Raw genomic sequence first — 19,364 nt, 5'->3', positions numbered from 1 at the left:
AGGCAGATACTTAACGACAGCCACCCTGGCGCCCCAACAAGGGCTTTCTTCTAACAGTTGCTGGTCTCTGACTTGCCACAGGGTGGCGCAAGCCTGAGGGAATAAGAGACCGTGTATCCCATTCCTACTCTATTCCCTTAACCTGTTCAGACTGTGCCTTCCTGGTCTCTGCACTCATCTCTGCTGCCAGTGGCTCAGAGAATAAATATTAGCCTTCAGCAACCCAGGGACTTCAGAAGAGTCAGCTCCTGGTTATTAGAATTTGTGGAAAACCGCATTGACAATCTAAGTCAGGCTTGAAAATCCCAGTATATGTGAGCTTGCAAATACAGCTATTTTATTATCTCTTCTGATTTGCTTCACAAATACCAAAGAAACTATTTCTCTGACGACCTGTTGATTGTGGGTCAGGAACATGGTGTGTCTGTGTGGGGTGGGCGGGGGGAGCAATTGGAAGTTGGCTTAAGAGGAAAATATGTAAATAATTTATTAATTAATAAAAGCCTGGTGCAGTTTTGAATCTAATGGACACAGAAACAGAAGAGCAATGAGGAAGGCAGAGGGGTCCCAGAACCCAGACCTCCTCCCACTGAGATAGAACACCACTGAAGGCTGAGCCCTCTTTTCCACATCTCTTATCTGCAATTCTCCCCTCTTGTTTTCTCTTCTTGCTGCTGAGTTATAGGGTCTCCCCAGTCTAATCTCGTAAAGTCTTATGAAGACATCTGTAGGTTGGCTGGTTTAATGGTCCGTGACCCCATAAACATGGGACAGGAGAGCCATTTGGTCCACTTCAGAGCCAGCCCCTTCTGGACATTATTTATTTCCCACCTCTGAAGCCTGGGACTGCTTGTCCCCTTCCCTTCCCTTTCCTAGTTCTCTCACCCTCACGCCACTTTGTCTCTGCCTAGGGCCTGCACAAGGCGCAGCTCTGGGGTTTTGACACCCGCACTCCCACTCCTACTAAACAACTGTGTCTTGGTTTTTGTTTCCCTCCAGTGTGTCAGGGGGTACGCCTGCATGGCACTCATTCAGATGAGCTCATCATTGCTCATAACTCTTCTCCCAGGAATGTTGCCTCTCAGTGTGCTGGACAAGTCAGGAGCCGGGCTGTTTTGTCTCCCCTTTTGTCTCCACTAAAGGGCTGCAGAGCTAGTGAGATCGATGCAGCGCTGACAGCCTGGGGAAAATGGAGGACCGAGTGCGGGGGTCTGTGCTTAGGTGGGCTGCTGGGTACACGCGCTCTGTTAGAGGAAGCGGCCCCCCAGGCAGCCTCCACCCTTGGAAGGAAGCGGGAGCCCTGGTGTTGAGGGCTACAGCCCATGAGTGCGTGCAGAGGGAAGCCCGTTACAGCCTGTGGACACGCCAAGCTGCTCCCCGAGCCTTGAGGGCGACCTGCGGAGGGGCGTGGAGGCAAGCAAGGCGAAAGCTGGGAGCGTGCCACACGGGCCCTGGGGGGCTCTTAACTCCAGCAGGGATGGGGGAGGTAACGACTGAGAAATCTCACGAACCCTTTCACTCAAAACCCTCCTGCTTGAAGTCAGGGACAGGCTGAAAGCACGTGAGGGGAAGGGTCTGGTCCTGGGCTCTGTGGCTCCTCGCCTTTGTTTCCTCCCCTGCCTCTGCTCTCCTGCTTCCCCCGCCCCCTCTGCAGCTGTAACATCTTGCTTTCCAGGTGCCGGCTCCCTCCTCTCTCAGCTTCTGTCTTTATTTGTATTTTTTATGGTTTCTCCCCTTTGTCTACTGTATTGTGTGTGTTTTTCTCTTTCTTTGTCTTTTTTCTTCTCATTCCTGGTCTCTCCACCCCATGTTCTCTCCACCCCCTTTAAATTTCATAAGCAGCCTCAATTTGGACATTTAATTTCAACCCCATCAAATTATTATCTTTCTTGCAACAATCTGGGACTCTTTACGAGCTCTTTCTACCCCATGCCACCTCTGGAAACAGGTGCATCTCTTTCTGTGTATAATGTGATGCTTCCTCCCAGATGGGGAGAGGTGATGCCTCATGCCTTTTCTCAGCAAAGCCTTGTGTGATCATTTGGTTATGAGCCAGGGAGCGAGGAAGAGAGGCTGAGAATTGCGCTGGCTGATAAATCTGGGGGCTGCTGAGATGAAAAGGTTTGGGGTTATCATTGCACCCCTTCCTTTCTTCCCCCTTCCTGCTACTGCTGTCTTCTGGGAAGGAAGCTGGCAGTGAGCTGAGGGATGGGCCCCAGCTGCTGCAGGCTGCAGCGAGGAAATCCTGCTTCTATGTCTGCAGCAAGGGTGGGAGTGGGAGCAGGTGAGATCTGCAGTGCGGGGGAGGAGGGCAGGTGAACTGAAGCCCTTGCCTGCGCTGCGTTATGCACAAGATGGACCATACCTTCCTGCTATTTCCAACACCATGCAGCACCTCCCTGCTGCCTGTTCCCCAATTCCCCTGCCCCCACTGGAACCCTCTGCTGCCTTATGTTTTAACTCCCAGAGACCGGGGCCTGACTCTGCCCCTTTGTCCTGTCACGTACCCCCCTCATCTAGTACCCCCCTCCTCTAGTTCCTGCCTCCCCGTTCCAGGCTTATTTGCACAAGGAGCTGGGAGGTAGAGGGCTCAGAGCCACCAGGATGCTCCCAGCCCGGGACAAGGCTGGCCTACCTGTTTCTCAAAAGAGCTGCCGAGGATGGGGAAAATCCTGCTTTGAGACCAGGACACAGAGGATGCTCCCTCTTTCCATCATTTCTCTGCCCTTCCTGCCTCTCCCTTTTTCTCCTGTTCATTCTCAGTTCCCTTTTCCCTTTTTTTCCTCTCCCTGTTTTATTTCCATGTTTCTAGGAATAGACCGCTAATAAGAGGGCTCACGGGAAGGAATTGAGAGGGAAAGAAAAGTACAGTGTTTTTCCTCCTCCCCTTTCTCCTCTTGGGGAGTTGGAGCATCTCTCCATCCTCAGCCCTCCTGATTCTCTCAGCGATGATGTCTACAACAGGGACTCTTAACCTTGAAAAAGAGCTTCTATTGGGGCGCCTGGGTGGCTCAGTTGGTTAAGCGACTGCCTTCGGCTCAGGTCGTGATCCTGGAGTCCCAGGATCGAGTCCCGCATCGGGCTCCCTGCTCAGCGGGGGGTCTGCTTCTCCCTCTGACCCTCTTCCCTCTCGTGCTCTCTGTCTCTCATTCTCTCTCAAATAAATAAATAAAAAAAAAAAATCTTTAAAAAAAAAAAAAAAAAAGAAAAAGAGCTTCTATTTTTAATTGAGTACTTCATGATTTTGTATATGAGAGAGACCCTTGTCATCCCCACAAACGCAGAGTCAGTTCTCTGGTAAAAATTTCAAGATTATCACTTTTGATAATTTTATAACCCTCCTTGAGGTGATTGGAGTCTGGGGTGTTGCTGTTCAGCTAAACCAATTGCATCCTTATTTCTGTCTGAATTTGTTGCTCCCTTTCAGCATAGGAATTAAAACTTCCTTCTCTGGGCGGAGGGGTGTCTTCTTGCTCCATTCATCAACCTAAGGGATCATGGGGCAGGTAGAAACCATTTCCCTGATTCCCTCCTCCACCCCTAAAAGGCAGGCCCAGCCTGCTGATAGAGGGAGGTGAGGAACAGTGGTTGGGTGTATTATCCCCACCTTGCTTTTTTCATTTGAAGCGGAGAAGAGGGTTTCCACTTTGGATTAAGGAGCTGGGTCTGGTGTGGTTAGGGACGACACTGCTTGGATAGAGGACATGGAAGAGAGAGAGGGAGGTACAAGGTTGTCCCTGTGAGGAACTGGGAGAATGGAATGAAATGAGGAAGGTTGGGAGATGAGAGGCTTGGAAAAATCAGATGCTGTGCAGGGGATGTGTGTGTGCCCAAGCCCAGATGAGCACTGTGGAAGCTCACAGAAGGGCCTGTGAGGCCCTCCAAGGTGCCTCGGCTGCCCGGACAATGTCTTCACCCAGACACAGACAGCCGGCGCTTCACTTCTGAAGAGCTCTGGGCAGTGAATCAACTTAGCATTTACCCTCATGTGTTCTGAGTTAGAATAGTCTTTGCTCTCAACTGGATGAGTGCCCTGAAAATCTAAAATATATTTTTGATTACTTAAGGAGGCCCTCCACAGCATCCTGAATGGCTTCAATTTCTACCCTGGCATAGTGGGGGAGGGCCTGGAATCCTCATGTTTTCCTCCCTCAATCCCCAATCCTGCTTCAGGTGTTCTCAGGAAGTGTAGGGGGAGGGGAGATTGGGGGCTGGCAGGACAGGTGTCTCAGTGGCTGCAGAGGGGATGCCCTCATGTGCATTAGAGATTCCTCACAACTGACTGGCTGTTGCTGTCGCCAACAGGAGAGGGGGCAAACAGCTCCCCCTTCCTCCCAAATAAATGGCAGGTTTGTGTGTATATGAGAATTCGGAAATAACTCTCAATATAGGTTTGTGCTCATATGAATCAATTAAACCCACTGAGTCCAAGTTGAGTCTAATAGGGGAAGCAACGATCTAGGTAATTCAAAGTAGCAGATAATCCTCATATCTTTATTTATGAATATGATTGAAAGGTGCTTTGGATTGCACACAGGCTTTGGAAGGTGCTCATGTGGGCTTCTCTGGGCCAAGAGGAAGAAGTCGTTAATAGAGGCAAACAAAAGCTGTTCTTAGCTCTGCACCAGGACAGCCATACAGATCAGAAGCAGAAAATTGTAGGCAATGTGTCTGTTCAGGTGGAAAGGCAGGGAGGCCAGAGAGGGCCTCAGGGGCAGCATGCTATTGGAAGGCCAGTCAGCATGTTGGAAGGCCAAAGGCACAAAGAATGGCAGGATTGAGAGAGGTTAGGAAGCAATAGAAGCTCACAAATGACCTCACTCTAGATATAGCAAAAGCACCAGCCCAGAACAGCCCTGGTACTGGGGAAAAAAAATCATTAGGTGAAAGTTCAAGTCAGGCTTTGTCATTCACAGCCTGTCAGTCAGGCTGTGTGATATTGGGTAAATTAATTCCCCCCTCTGGGTATCAGTTTCCTGGTGGGGGGTGGGGGATTCACATCAAATACTGAGTAATAATTTCATTTTTCACAAAATGTTTTGTCTTTTATTGTAATAAAACATAAGGAAAAATTGGAAAAAGTGTAATTCTATCATGTTAATATAATTAATGTATTTTTATGTTTTTGTGCTTGACCGGATTTTGTCCATATGAGGCAAATTCTTGTTTTTATGTAGTGTGTATACCATTTTGTATTTTTTTTCACTTAACATCATAAAATAGTTCCATAGCACTATATATTCGTAACAATCACTATTTTTATTTTTTTAAAAGATTTTATTTATTTGAGAGAGAGCGTGCAAGGGTGTTCAGGCACGAGCAGGGGGGAAAGGCAGAGGGAGAGGGAGAAGCAGGCCGACTCTCCTCCCCACCCCAGCAGGGAGCCCAGGACCCTGGGATCATGACCTGAGCCTAGCAGAAGGCAGATGATTAACTGACTGAGCCACCCAGGTGCCCCTTAACAGTCACTGTTTAAAATGATCATGAAGGTATGAAGTATGGATTCTGGCAGGATCCCTGGTCTGCAAGGCCCCCTCCTATCTCTCTGGCTGCTTTATCTCAGCCTTCTACCTCTGAAATAGTGGTGGTTCCAAGGTTACCCTTCTCAGCTCTTGTTCTCATTGCACTGTTCCCTCCTCCTGAGATAGCTTATCCATTCTCATAATTTCAGCTACTGCTTCTTGATAAGGCTCATGACCCCCAGATCTATATCTGTGCACCCCAACTGTGTCTTTGTCTCCCCTGTATCCACTTGCCTTCTGTTGCTTCCTCGTGAGGATCCTGGAGAGTTCTGAAAGCCAAGAGCTTTACTCATGGGAGTTCCATGTCACCCCTGCCTTCTGGAGCTCGTGGTCTAAGACAGAGTTGGGGTTTGGGGGGTGGTCATTGCAGACTTTCTATAGGATGAACAGTGAATAAGGATGGGAACGTAATTTAAAGTAATTTAAAGAATGACATGATGGGGAGCCTGGGTTGCTCAGTCGGTTGAGCGTCTGCCTTTGGCTCAGGTCATGATCCCAGGGTCCTGGGATTGAGCCCCGCATCGGGCTCTCTGCTCCATGGGAGCCTGCTTCTCCCTCTCCCACTCCCCCTGCTTGTGTTCCCTCTCTCGCTGTGTCTCTCTCTGTCAAATAAATAAAATCTTAAAAAAAAAAAAGAATGACATGATATGACATCAAGGGATGTCTTCGTCATCACCAACAGGGGTGAAACTCACCCGAGAACACCAACAATAGTTGGCAAGACCTCACTGCCCAGACTGTCCGGCCACCTCTGGCCTCAGCCCCACAGGCCTTCCTCCTGCCCTTCTGCTTTCTGCAGGTCTCAATACCCTTATATGCTCTCAATACCCTGGTCTCAATACCCTTATCCCTGAGGCTCTCCCCGCAGTCGTGTTTGCACATTATGTCCCTTGAAATACTAGAAGGCTGTTTCTGAGTTTGGGATCTCCAAAAAAGTGGCTCATAAATCATTCGGGTCTTGGTGGGGGAAGCACAGAGGGCAGAATGGGGGAATTGGAGGAAGGTGATGGAGAGCTCCCCGAGGAAAGCAGGGGAAAGCAATTGAGATGGAGAAAGGACAGGATTTCTGGAGGGTGAGAAGGAAGAAACTAAGCTTGGAAGAAAGGAGAGGGGAAATGGGAGAGGAAAGGGTGGGTGCATAAGGGGAGAGGAAAAGGAAAGAGGAAACAGAAAGGTAAGAAAGGTGAGCTATGGATAGGGAGTGGGGGGAAAGGCACTACATGAGGGAGGGGTATCTTGGTTGTGTCCAGGGACCTGGACACCGCCACCAAAAAAAGGTGATGAGTGTCTTAGCAGGGACAGTTTCAGCAAGTCCTTCTGTCCGGGAGAGTGGGAGGAGAAGTTAGGGCATTCCAGTGGTGCCCAGCCTCGAGGAATGTCACAATCCCTGACACACATGCACACCTATGGCCTCCTGTGCTAACGGAGTTGCTGGTTGTCTCACCCAGAAAATGCCCAGTCGAAGCTCTATAGGTGGGAGTGAGCCGGAACCCTAGATGAATTCCCTCCATGTTGGGCACACTCCTCTCTGGTGTGAAGCTGGATCCAGACTGCATCTCTTGGGGGGATAAAGTCAACGTTAAGAATGAAGGGTCTTACTGGAGGGTATTATGCTGAGCGAAATAAGTCAAACAGAGAAAGACATGTATCATATGACCTCACTGATATGAGGAATTCTTAATCTCAGGAAACAAACTGAGGGTTGCTGGAGTGGGGGGTGGGGTGGGAGGGATGGGGTGACTGGGTGATGGACACTGGGGAGGGTATGTGCTCTGGTAAGCGCTGTGAATTGTGCAAGACTGTTGAATCTCAGATCTGTACCTCTGAAACAAATAATGCAATATATGTTAAGAAAGAAAAAAAGAAGAAGAAGAATGTAGCAGGAGGGGAAGAATGAAGGGGGGGAAATCGGAGGGGGAGAAGAACCATGAGAGACGATGGACTCTGAAAAACAAACTGAGGGTTCTAGAGGGGAGGAGGTTGGGAGGATGGGTTAGCCTGGTGATGGGTATTGAGGAGGGCACGTTCTGCATGGAGCATTGGGTGTTATGCACAAACAATGAATCATGGAACACTATATCTAAAACTAATGATGTAATGTATGGGGATTAACATAACAATAAAAAAATTAAAAAAAAAAAAAAGAATGAAGGGTCTTGGGGAGTGCCTGGGTAGCTCAGTTGGTTAAGCATTCGATTCTTGGTTTCGGCTCAGGTCATGATCTCGGGCTCATGGGATCAAGCCCTGTGTTGGGCTCTGTGCTCAGAGTGGAGTCTGCTTGTTCCTCTCCCTCTGCTTCTCCCCCTGCTCACTCTCTCTCTAAAATAAATAAATAAAATATTAAAAAAAAAAGGAATGAAGGGTCTTGTCATCGGAGTCAGAGGGACCAATGTTTAGTAAGACAAGCATCCAGCAAACTGGAGCTTTCCTGCATTGAATGCATTTACACTTCAAAACTCAAGAGTTCGGCCCTTTGTGATCTGCCCAGGTGTCAGTTGATTAATGGAAGAGCCAGGCCTGGAATCCAGGTCTGCCTTCCCCAGAATTCCCCGCTGTATTCTGTTCCCAGAGATTTTGCCTGTGCCCCTCCCCCAACGCTGGGGTGCCTGCTTAAGGCAAGACTGTTCACAATCAAGGGCAGGCTGGGCAATTAAGGGCCTGGGAGAGCCTGCTGTAAATTGGCCAAGGGAACACAAAGCCACAGGAAGAAGCAGGAGGCACTGGGGATGGGGGGAGGGAGAGGACACCAAGATGTGCCAGGGAGGGGACGGTAAGAACAGGGGAGGGAGCTGGGGATCAGGACTCAGTCAGTTTTCAGGAGATGGCCCAGAAGGGTTGCCTGCCTCTAGCTGTTAGGCAGCCTGCGGGGATTTGGGGGTTTGTGCTGCCCCCTGGTAGCCATTGAGGGAAGAGCAGTGAGGACCATCAAGTCCATAAGCAGGTCTGACCCCCACCCCATGGGATAAATGTCTTGCTGTCCCACAGGTTCTTGAAGAATGCATACTGGTGAAATTCGAATCCTGGAAACCTCAATCCTTTACTCTTAGCGTGGATCATTTAGTGGAGGTGCTGTCCTCCCCAGGGAAAGGAGCAAGAGGGAACCTCATGTCATCTGCCTGCAATGACATGTAGTAAGCATTTCATGAACTATTTCGTTCAATCATTATGAAGTCCCTATTAAGTGGTCAATAATATTTTCATTATTCCCAGTTGAGGAAAGAGCCTCTGAGAGAGAACGTTGCTTTTCCAAGGTCATGCAGCACTAGAGTTTAACCCTAAACCTCTTGACTTGTGAGTCCAGTGCTCTCTCACTGCATCAGCTCTCCACTCATCCTCCTGGTTTCTCACCTCTCACAATCTTAGGGGTGCTTGGACCAAAAAGGAACTGGAGAGGGAGGAGGGACTCACCTGTGGGCTCACAGATATCATGTAAGGGATGGCACTCCGCAGAGCCCTGAGTGTCTCTGTATGTACTCCACACATACAGAGTGCCTGGGAGAATCGCAAGCTTCCTTCCTTCCTTCCACTCCTTCAGTATTTCTGAGCATCTCCTAGGCACCAGGCTCTGTGCTTAGGAAATGGGAAACAGCAAGGAGCAGACACAGTTCCTGTCTTTCTAAAAAGATTTTATTTATTTATTTGACAGAGAGGCAGCGAGAGAGGGAACACAAGCAGGGGGAATGGGAGAGGGAGAAGCAGGCTTCCCGCTGAGCAGGGAGCCCGACGCGGGGCTCGATCCCAGGACCCCGGGATCACGACCCGAGCGGAAGGCAGACACCCAACGACTGAGCCACCCAGGCGCCCCGACACAGTTTCTGTCTTAACTGAAGGGGCCCCGCAATCTGGTGGGTGCAGTTACCCAAACGTGTATATGGTAGATGCCATTAAAAGTTTCCAGAGGTGAGAGAGCTTAAGATCTCCCCAGAGGAGGGAACGTTTTATACCGACTGCAGGATGTTTGTCAACCTCAGCAGGGAGCGGCAGTCCAGGTGGAAACAATGCAGAGGTAAACGCCAGGTGGATGGAGAGAGCTCACGGGGAGCTTAATGGATCTGCGGTTTGGTGTAACCGAAGTCTGGCTGTGTGCCCGGGTCTGGCTACAATGCAGGTGATGAGGCTAAAGCTAAAGAGATGCCGGCAGAATGTGAGGGGTTTTCCTTGGCATGAGCGAACAATATAAGCTTTCTTCTGCAAGCCTAGGGAGTCCACAGTTTCCAGCTGTTGACCATGATGAGCCCTGTTTTTTAGCAAGGGACCCCCGGAGGCAGGACTACCACCTAGGAGGCTACACACCAGTCCCGGCAAGAAAATCTGACCGGAAGCCCCTGGTCCGAGGCATCAGAGAAAGGGGACTACATTCAGGAGACAATGACCGGCTCGAGTCCCAGAGAGCCGGAGGAACCGGGAACTGGCGTTTCAGGCCTGGCCGGCGGCCGTGCGAGACACACAGACGCCCAGAAGGCGGCGCGAGCCGGGGGAGGTGGGGAGGGCAGGGCTGCTCCGGCCGCTGCTCCGGGAGCCGTGAGAACCCGCCAGCACCCGGGCGTGACAGGCGCGGCGCAGGGGCGCGGAGAGAGCGCCCGCCCCGCGTGGGGCCTGCTTGCCCGCAGCCGCCCGCCACGAATTTATGGCCCCAAACCGGATGCAGCTGTGCACAGCTGGGTATGCAAATATATGCAAATTTACACTGCCCGAGCCTTGTAGCTAGGAGCGTTAACGGCTGGGGGAAGGGGCGCAGCACCGTTAGTGCTCTTCGGCTCCCTAAAGGAGTTCAGACAGGGTGTGGGGGGCATCTTCCCCGCCCAGGTCCCATCTCAGGACCCTGACGGTCGCTTGTGACGAACATGGATGGGGTCCCCTCCCTGTCCCCATGGTGACCTTGTGCACCCCCCACCCAGCCTAAGGTGCAGGGAGAGCGGTCCCTGGCAGCGCCGACACCACCTGAGCCGCCCTGCTGGTGGGGCTTCGGCCACTGTGAACGGGAAGCAGCCTCTGGGCGGGGGCTGATAATCCCACACCCTCCCGGGCCTCAGAGATGTCCCTCTCCCCAACGCCAGGGAAAGGGAGGGTGGGAAAGCCTGTCTTCTTTCATCCCTTCTTTGCGATCTGTCCTCCTGCTTCCCATCCGCTTCTGGAGAATTCCTTCCAGAAGTCTAACCACAGTCACACTTGCTACTGTTACCTGTTTTTCTTCTCGTGATTTGGAGAGAAGACTCTATTTCCGAAATCCCAGTTGGGTTTTGAGGGTGTGGGAATGGGGTGAAGGATTGCTGGGCACAGCTAGCCACCAAGCCCTCCCAGGGAACAAGTCTCTACCGCAGGCTAGACCTAGAAGGGACTCCGGGCTGGGGACTGTCACCTCTCCGCTCTAGCCCCCTTTTCTTGCTGGCTTTTCCCACAACAGCCACAAGGGGTCTTCCTTGCGCCAAGAATGGGAAATCCTGCGCCAGGCTCGAGCACTGGCGGGGGCGCCTGGCTCAGTGTCCTCTCTGCGGTCCCCGAGCACCAGACCCGCAGGCGTCCGACCACCCCGCCCTACCCCAGTAGCTCGACCCAATCGCGGACGACCTTCAGCTCTCTTACCCCGCGCCACGGACTGGAGATCGGCACTCCTGGGTCTCCTGCTTCTTCCTTTCAGCCAAGGGAGCGGCCAGAGGGCTGGGAGTCGAGGCGAGGAACTGGGGCCAGACACATAGTAGGCGCTCAATAAATGTTTTTGAGATGAATGAATGTGGCCGTGTCCTGTTTAGTAGCTGGGACGAGATGACCTAGATGCGGTTGAGCAGGACCCTCACAAAACAGGAAGGCTCCACAGAGGCGGGGCAACTCCCTACCAGGGAAACTGAGGTCATCTATGGGCCCTGGCGCGTGGGACTTGGATATGGGTACAGCTGGGGAGGTACTATACTGAGATGGGGAAATTGGAAGGGACGGGGCCGCCAATCAGAAACAACCTTGGATTACCTTGACAATGAAAGGAAGGAGAAAAGAATTCGATCCCTAAAGGAAGGCCTTGTTAGGATTGGGAAGTGAGATGTCAGCGTGGGTAAGGGACAGGAGGTTTGCATTGTTTAGCTAAGGCAAGGAAAGTTAAAGCACTCACTTTCTTCCGTGAGGACAGAATTTGTTAGGTTTAGCTGCACCTGCAGCAGGAGGAATAGTGGTCAGACACCAAGAAGGACTTCCCGGTTGGAGTCCTACGGGGAATTGTGGTAGTGTATGGGAATGATGACGTCGTTCTCGGGGCCTGGAGGCAAATGACCTGAAAACCCTATCAGGGGTAGTGGGGACAGGAGAGAGAATATAGAAAGCTAAAGGTTAGACGCAGGGAGCAGAAGACGAGGTGAGGCGACTGCCCTGCCCCCATGGAAGCGCCTGCGGGGCTCGAGCTTCCAACCAGGTACTTTCACTCTGTCCCGCCCACCGGGACGGACTCCTGGGTGGCCTCGCGACCCCGGGGCTTGCTGGGGGGGCCCATCCCCAGCCGGATGGGGAGAACTGTGTCTGGATGAGCCAGAGTCTCCGACCGCTCGCTGGCGGCACCGACCTCCTCCAAGATTTACACGGGGGCTCCCGCTGCACCTCCCCCGCCCGCTCACCCCTTTGGCGCGCTCAGGGCACTTCCTGAAATGTCCACTCTGTACCCCTAGGAAAGGGCTCTTTCTGGAGGCTCGCACTACCGCCGCCAGCCGCACCGGGAGTCCCCTCCCTCCTCCCCATTTCTTTCCCTGGGTGACCCTTCGTCTGTGAACGGGGACCACACCTTGAGTAGCACATAGTAGGGACACCAAATATAGCCGGGGAGTGGGCGTGGGTGAAGGCCTGGTTTTAAGTCTTGCACTTACTAACCGTGTGACCTCGCTTTGAAGCCTCCATTTCCTCGTCTGTGAAATGGGGATGTACTGTCTTGTTCACTTCCCAGGCGGCTGAAAGGAGAACTTTGTTAGGTAATGGAAGTGATAGCATTTCGTTTTGTGCAAATTTTGTGCCAATTGTGGGAGTTTAAGCCACGCAGACACGGCGTGCATAGGCATAGGTACACGCATGTTCACACACACATGCGAGGCTCTTGGAGGTGCTAGGTCCCGGTGGCGATCAAAGCAAAAAGCTGGAGAGCCAACTGTTAGCGATGCTAGCTCGACAGGGACCCCAAGAATGAAACGGGTGGCCCCTAGAGCTGACTGTTCCAGACCTGGGATCCGATTCTCCAGGGCTGGACCCTAGTTTCCTGCGGGATTCTGGGCGCGGCCCCAGAAGCCTGGGATGGGAGACCCCACTGCAGGAGTCCGGAGTTCGGAGTCCCGGCTTCCAGACCCGGCTCCCAGCAGAGGGCGCCCAGGCCCGCACGGCCACTGGCTGCCGCCTTCGCTCGGTCCGGCCCGCTTCCCGCGCGCCCTCTGCTGGCCACCGGGGGCACCGCCGCGCGGCCCCCTCCCTGTGGCTACCCCTTGGGCAGGTTTTAGCATATCTCTGTCCTCCTGGTCACGACCCCCTGCTGAAGCCGGACGGACGCCAGACGTCCGACCCTAGAGCCAGGGCCTACCTCTAACTCCCTCTATTCCTCAGCTCTCTGGAGGAGGGTCCAGTTCCAACCCACCCCCTGGAAGTGTGGGTTCATTAAAGTCCCAGTTTTCCTGCCCATCTCCGCACACTCTGGACAGGAGGCAATGGGTAGTAAGGAAAATCTCAGCCTCATGCTTACAGCCTTTACGTGACTTACGGAGGCTTAATATCCAACCTGCCCATTCCCAGCTCCCCGGCCACCGCCTGGTCCCAACCTGTCAGCCCTTCCGGATCTCCCAGCCTAGACATGCTTCAGCCTTCTAACTGGACCCTCTGCCTTCCTTCTGTCCTCTGTACCTTCCACAGTCTTTTTCTAAAACATCAATCAGAGCAGGTCACTCTCCTACTTAAACCTCTAGTAGCTTCCTTGCCTGCAAGAAAGGGTCCAGACTCCTGCTCTGGGCCCTTCCATCCTTTGCAATTTGGCTTCCTGTCTCATCAGGTTACCCCCTTGCCTCCCTGCTCACAGTTCTCCAAACACTTCCTGCCCTTCTGTACCTCCGCACGTACTTTCCATTTTCTCTTGGCAAATCGCTACTCATTCCTCAAAGCCCGGTTCAAATGTCCCCTCCTCTCTGGGACTTTTTTCTCTGACACCCCCAGGCAGAATGTTTCTGTGCTCCCATGGATTTTACACACACCTCTTTTTTATGGCACTTATCCTGGGGCATTTACAAGTCTGTCCCCCTCCCCACCAACACACACACACACAAGTACTTGAGCTCCTCTAGGGAAAGGGCTGGTTTTTATTTATTTTTTTTAAAGATTTTATTTATTTATTTGACAGAGAGAGACACAGCGAGAGAGGGAACACAAGCAGGGGGAGTGGAAGAGGGAGAAGCAGGCCTCCCGCCAAGCAGGGAGCCCTATGCGGGGCTCGATCCCAGGACCCTGGGATGATGACCTGAGCCGAAGGCAGACGCTTAATGACTGAGCCACCCAGGTGCCCCAAGGGCTGGTTTTTATTTGTCCTTGTACATGCTTGGTGAATGACCCACTGGTGCTCCGGCTCCTCTGGACGTGGAGAATCCGTGTCTTGTTTCTGCCCTGGGCCTGGAACATGGCAGGGATAGCTCTGCCTGTTTATAGACTGACTGGACATGCCAGTCATCTTCCTTCCTCACCACTGGGGTGGACTTCTGCTTCCTTTCCCAACCCCAGGAGAGCAGCTGTCCCTTCATTCTCCCTGTTATTTGTTCCCAGGGGAGGGGGGGTGCTCCAGACCCTCTAGGTTCTGGAGACCCAAATCTAAGTTCTGTGCAGAACTCTATTTCTCAAGGGCCCAGAAACAGCTGGAAGGGGGAGGCTTCTCCCCCCTGCACAGACCCCGAGACACCCCACTGATTCTTGGACCCCACCCCAAGTCAGTCCACCCCCACTGCAGAACTCACCGGGTCCTTGCTTGTCTAGCCTGGGGCTTGGGGGCAAAATCATAAATTTGGGAGACAAGAGGCGAGATAAAGATCATTTGTTGAAAATGGTGTCATCAATCATTTGCTGGAGAGAACACATCCATGAATTCCTCAAACCTGGGTGCTCAGCTACCCACCCCCCAATCTCCCTGTTGTGTCCCCCCCCAAAAAAAAGTATAACCCACCCCGGCCCCCCAGATCTTCCTGGTCAGCCCCTTCCAGGGCTTGAGCTTGCCAGGTCAGTGTGTTGCAAGCCCTTCCATCCACATTCTCAGAAAGCCCTCAGGCCCTCTCAGCTCCTACCTTGGGTGGGTCTCAGGATGGAGAAGACCCATCCCCCTGCCCTTCCCTGCCCATATTAATGATCACATTTCTGAAAGAGCCTGGAGGGGAGAATCCCAAACTCCTAGTTGCAGAGTTTCAGGCTGAGGATGAACAGATAAATAATGGCTTGCCAAATTAATTAATTATTTTATTAGCCTGAGTAATTATTAATCAGGTCATTAATCAGCCAGCTGTGCACCAGGAATAGTAATTGCATGGCGGTGGGGGGGGGCAGCAGTGGAGCAGGTTGTGGATCTAGGGTCTGGCAGCAGCTGGACCTTCTCCTGGTCCTGGGAAGGTTTGTGAAGTTATATAGGCCCCATCTTTCGCCCTACCCTCACACCCGTGCTTAGAGATCAGGAACAGAACAGGGTCCACCTGGATCCCTTCGCAAGGGGAGGCACCAACTTCGTCTTTCTCCTCCTGACTTCCAGGGTTCAGACAGCTGCAGGACATGGATGCGGGGACATGCACACAGGGGTGAAAGGGAAGTGAGAACTTGCACTTGCAAGTGTGTGTGTGTGTGTGTGTGTGTGTGTGTGTGGACAGGGCGAGAATAGGGCGGACATGGTGGGGAGACAGAGAGACGGGGCAAGTCCTAACTGTGCCAGATGTCCAACGATCTCCGTCTGACTGGTCAGGTCATATAGTAGAGCAGTGCTGGGATTGACTCCAAGTTTCACCTTTGAACCTGATGCTTTGGGATGGTGTAGATGCCACCAGAGAGGATGAGAAGCAGAGGAGGGAGAGACCAGAGGAGGGAGGAAGGACAAGGTAAGACAGAGTCAGAAGATAAGAGGGACGAGGGAAGGATGGACATGGCTCTTTACCTCTGGATTTGGAACCCTGCCAGCTCCAGTATTCCTTCCTTTTTTCTTGCTGGGGCATCTGATGACCCTTGTGTACCCTCTTTCCCACACAACCTACCCTACTCAGGACCTTCTCTCTCCTGATGTTTGGAGTGGGCCCCAGCTTCTGAATCTTTCCCCTTGGCTCTTTTCTGGGACTCAGTCTACTGCCCCAGGGGGTTGGAGGGAGGGGAGATGGGAGGATAAAAGGAAGGTGAAGTGGTGGCAGATTACACTTGCCCTTGACACCAGCCAGTCATTCTGTAAGTATCCTCTCCATCTGCTTGCTGTTTAGAGATCCTATCAACTCATAACCTAGTGTGGGGCCCCTTCAGATAGCTGTAAGCTCTTGTTCCTCATGTTGTCCCTCTCCCAAGGCCTCTTTCTCCCTGGGTCAGGTGCTTCCAGGTCCCCTTCCCTTCACCACTCACTTGGGAAGGGGTCAGTGATCCCGTTTTTAGGCATCCCTCTATTATAGCCCATTTCACTTTCTGTTTATGGTGAATTTCACTCTTTATTTACTGAAGGTCCTGCTTTGTTTATGACCTTCCTGGGGTCAGTTTCATTTTTGTATCTCCAGTCTCTTTCCCATGTGCTGTGTGTTTATTCCTCCACTTGGGGCCCCTCATTGCAGGCCCTTCCCTAAGACCCCACTCTGAGAAGGCACAGGGAAAGGGAGGGCCTGGACCCTGCTGCCTGAGGGGACACTGGGGCTGAGAGGGGGCTCTGGAGGGGGTGGTGGTGGATGTGACTCCTGGCCTGGGAGGCTGAATATAGGGATACCTACCGAGGAAGAGAAACAAGCTAGAGGGGTGACCTGGCTCCTGAGAAGGCCTTTCGGGAGAAGAGGCCTACGTGCCAGCCCACTTGGTTGTGGTGCAGACTGCTGTGAGAATAGGGACCCCCATCCTCCTCCAGCCCTGGCCCTGGAGGGCCTGTCCGCGGCACATCCCTGTTCAGTGTATGCTCTCTGCAGAGCTCTGGGGGCAGGGCAGGGGGTCAGGCGCAGGGGCAGCTTCTGACAAGACAGAGCCTGTCCTGAGATAAACACAAACACAGGGCCTGGAACCAGCCTCTTGTTTGGAATTCTCCGTGGCTGGGGGTGGTGGTGTTGGGGAGGGGCCCATGGGTGGGAAAGGAATTGGAGGGGGGAGGGCAGACCCACCGGAGGGTCTGGGGGCACAGAAAGAGGGCACCACAGCCCTGCAGCCCTTGACATTGCTCGAGGACTTGTTGCTGGTGACTTTGAGGAAAGGACTGATGAACCTTCGCATGAAGCCACTCAGTGGTGGGCATGGATGGGTGTGAGCAGGGGAGGAGAGATCTGGGGCTTCTCAGCACCTCGGGGTCAGGAAGGGGAGTGCAGCCCAGACTCAGACATAGTTACCAGTCCTTCCTCTTGTCTGACTTCCACCCCTCCGGCTGTCTGTTGGGGACTGGGGGAGCGGGGAGGGCAGGAATGAGAGTGGAGGAAGCAGGTTCCTTGCTCTTCCCTGCTGATTATCCCCAGGAGTTGTCCATCTCAGCCAGGTTCTGAGCGTTATCTGGAAGACACTCCAGGGAACCAGCTCCAGCTCTGTCAGAGTCTTTATCTTGCCTGCAGACAGACTCAATTAAACTCTTCCCTTCCCCGGTGTGTACGTGTGTGTGGTGGGGGCAGCTTCCTCTTACCCCTAGCAAGCCCCCCTTTTGTCTTTGGGGGCATCACAGACATTCTTCCTTCTCCATGTTCTCTCTTGTCCCCAGTCTTGGTCAGGCTGGGACACTGCTGCAAAGGAGGTGTCTTGTCCCAGATACTTGGAAAGCTGGAGAGAACCTCCCGCCTCCCTGAGCTTCCTCTCCTTCCAAAGCCTCAGGTTTCTCAGTAGCAGAGGGGAGAGGAGTGTGCAGTTCTCCCCATTGCCAGCAGAGGGCAACACACACAAGCCCAGGCAGAAGGGTGTGGAGGCTGAGGGGTCTGAGGTGGCACCCAGGGAGCTGAGAGGTGGGACAGAGGAAGCTTGCACCCTAGGGACTGGCTTGGGGTAGAATTAGAAGAAAATTTCTAGGACCACTAAATGGGGTGGGAATCTTTAGTTTTTGCCTTATTTACAAACTCTATAGTAGCTAATAATATTGGCTACAATTTGGGGCTGGCACTTTATGTCAAATTCTCCAAAAAAGCATGAGGTACTATTATTTTCATTTTACAGAAGGGTAAACTGAGCCTTGGGAAGGTTAAATCATATTAAGGCATGTGCCCAAGGTCACAAGCAAGGACCTGCTGGGCTGGGATTCAGTGGTCCTTGGGAGGTGGCCCCTGCCTGGGGGTCTGCCTCCTCCCCCAGACATGCAGTAAGGAGCCTGGAAGGGGCCCTGTGACGCCCACCCAACCCCCTCCTTCCGGCACCCAGCAGGGTTCAAAGGAGGGGTTGGGAAGCTGGGCGGGGGACTCCTGCCCCCACAAGCCTCCCTTAGCCTGGCCAGATGCCTTTGGGGCCTGGAGACAAGAGCTGGAGAATGGGGCTGCCATAAACAGTGTCCGGCCGCACCGCGAGGCTGTAAAACCAGCCCAGCAGAGGCCGGAATGTGGAGGGATCCAGGAAGGATTTTCCGGCCTGGGTCTGGCCTGATAGCATCTTTGGGGCCCTGGGGTCAAAGGGGAGCCCGCCTCCCTCTCCTCCCTCTCCTGGCCATTCTGCTGTCTTCTTACCCCTTCCCTGCCCCCTCCTCTCCCATGTTTCTGTAGCTGTGTCCATGTGTCTCTACCTCTACTTGGTCCCTCTTGAACGTTGGTGCACCCCCCACCCTGCCCTGCCCCCCGAGCCCATTGTCTGTGTAACTCTGAGACTTTTTTGCCTCACTCCCTCCATCTGTAAAATGGGGACTAGTGCTAGTACCTGTCTTACAGGATAGATGACATAATATTTGTAAAGCACTTAGGACAGTGCCTGGCTCATATTAAGTGCTTACCTGTCTGGTAATATAATAAAGGTCAGTGTGTTTGTTCCAGTTTTCTTTCCTGCCCAGGGATCCGGCTGCGCCAGTGGGCTTTCTTCTACTTTCTCCTCACAACCTTCACCAGGATCTCGGAAGGGAAGCAGCTGAGGGGAGGAGTGGCTCTGAGGACCGGGTGCATGCTGGATGTCCCACCAGTCCAGACCCTAGGCCTGGCTCCGCAGGCCAGGCGGCCATCCCTTCTCTAGCCAGCAGGGGGCAGCAGATGCCTGGACTCTGTGATGCGCAGGAAGGGGTGTCCCCCAGCTACCTGGCCCTGCCGAGGGAAGGGGCCAAGGAAGGAGGGCCCTGAGGAGAACCCAATGGTTGTGTTCTGTGGCAAGGCCAGGTTGATTCCTGGGGGCTTTCCTCCTGCCCCTGTGCCAGTCTGTGTGTGAGGGTGGAGGTGGGGAGGAGGGTATCTTGTCCGTTGCCCATGCCGTGACATGTATGGGGGCAGGCGTATGGTTTAGAATGAACCAGAACCACCGAATCAGCATGTTATAGCCAGAAGGGACTCAGAGATTGTCTAACGGTCCGATCTCCTTCTTCAGAGGAGGAGGCTGAGGCCCAGAGAGGGCAAGCTGCTTGCCTCGCGAGTCTGCGGCAGAACCTTCGGACTCCGGCTCTGTTGCTCTTCCTCGTGCGTCTGTGCGGGTCGGCGGGATCTAGGTGTGTGTGCGGTTCCATTCAAAAACTCGGGCTTCCGAACAAGTGCC

The sequence above is a fragment of the Halichoerus grypus genome, chromosome 6, assembly GCF_964656455.1.
Source record: "Halichoerus grypus chromosome 6, mHalGry1.hap1.1, whole genome shotgun sequence".
NCBI lineage: Eukaryota > Metazoa > Chordata > Mammalia > Carnivora > Phocidae > Halichoerus > Halichoerus grypus.
This window is presented reverse-complemented; position numbering follows the sequence as displayed.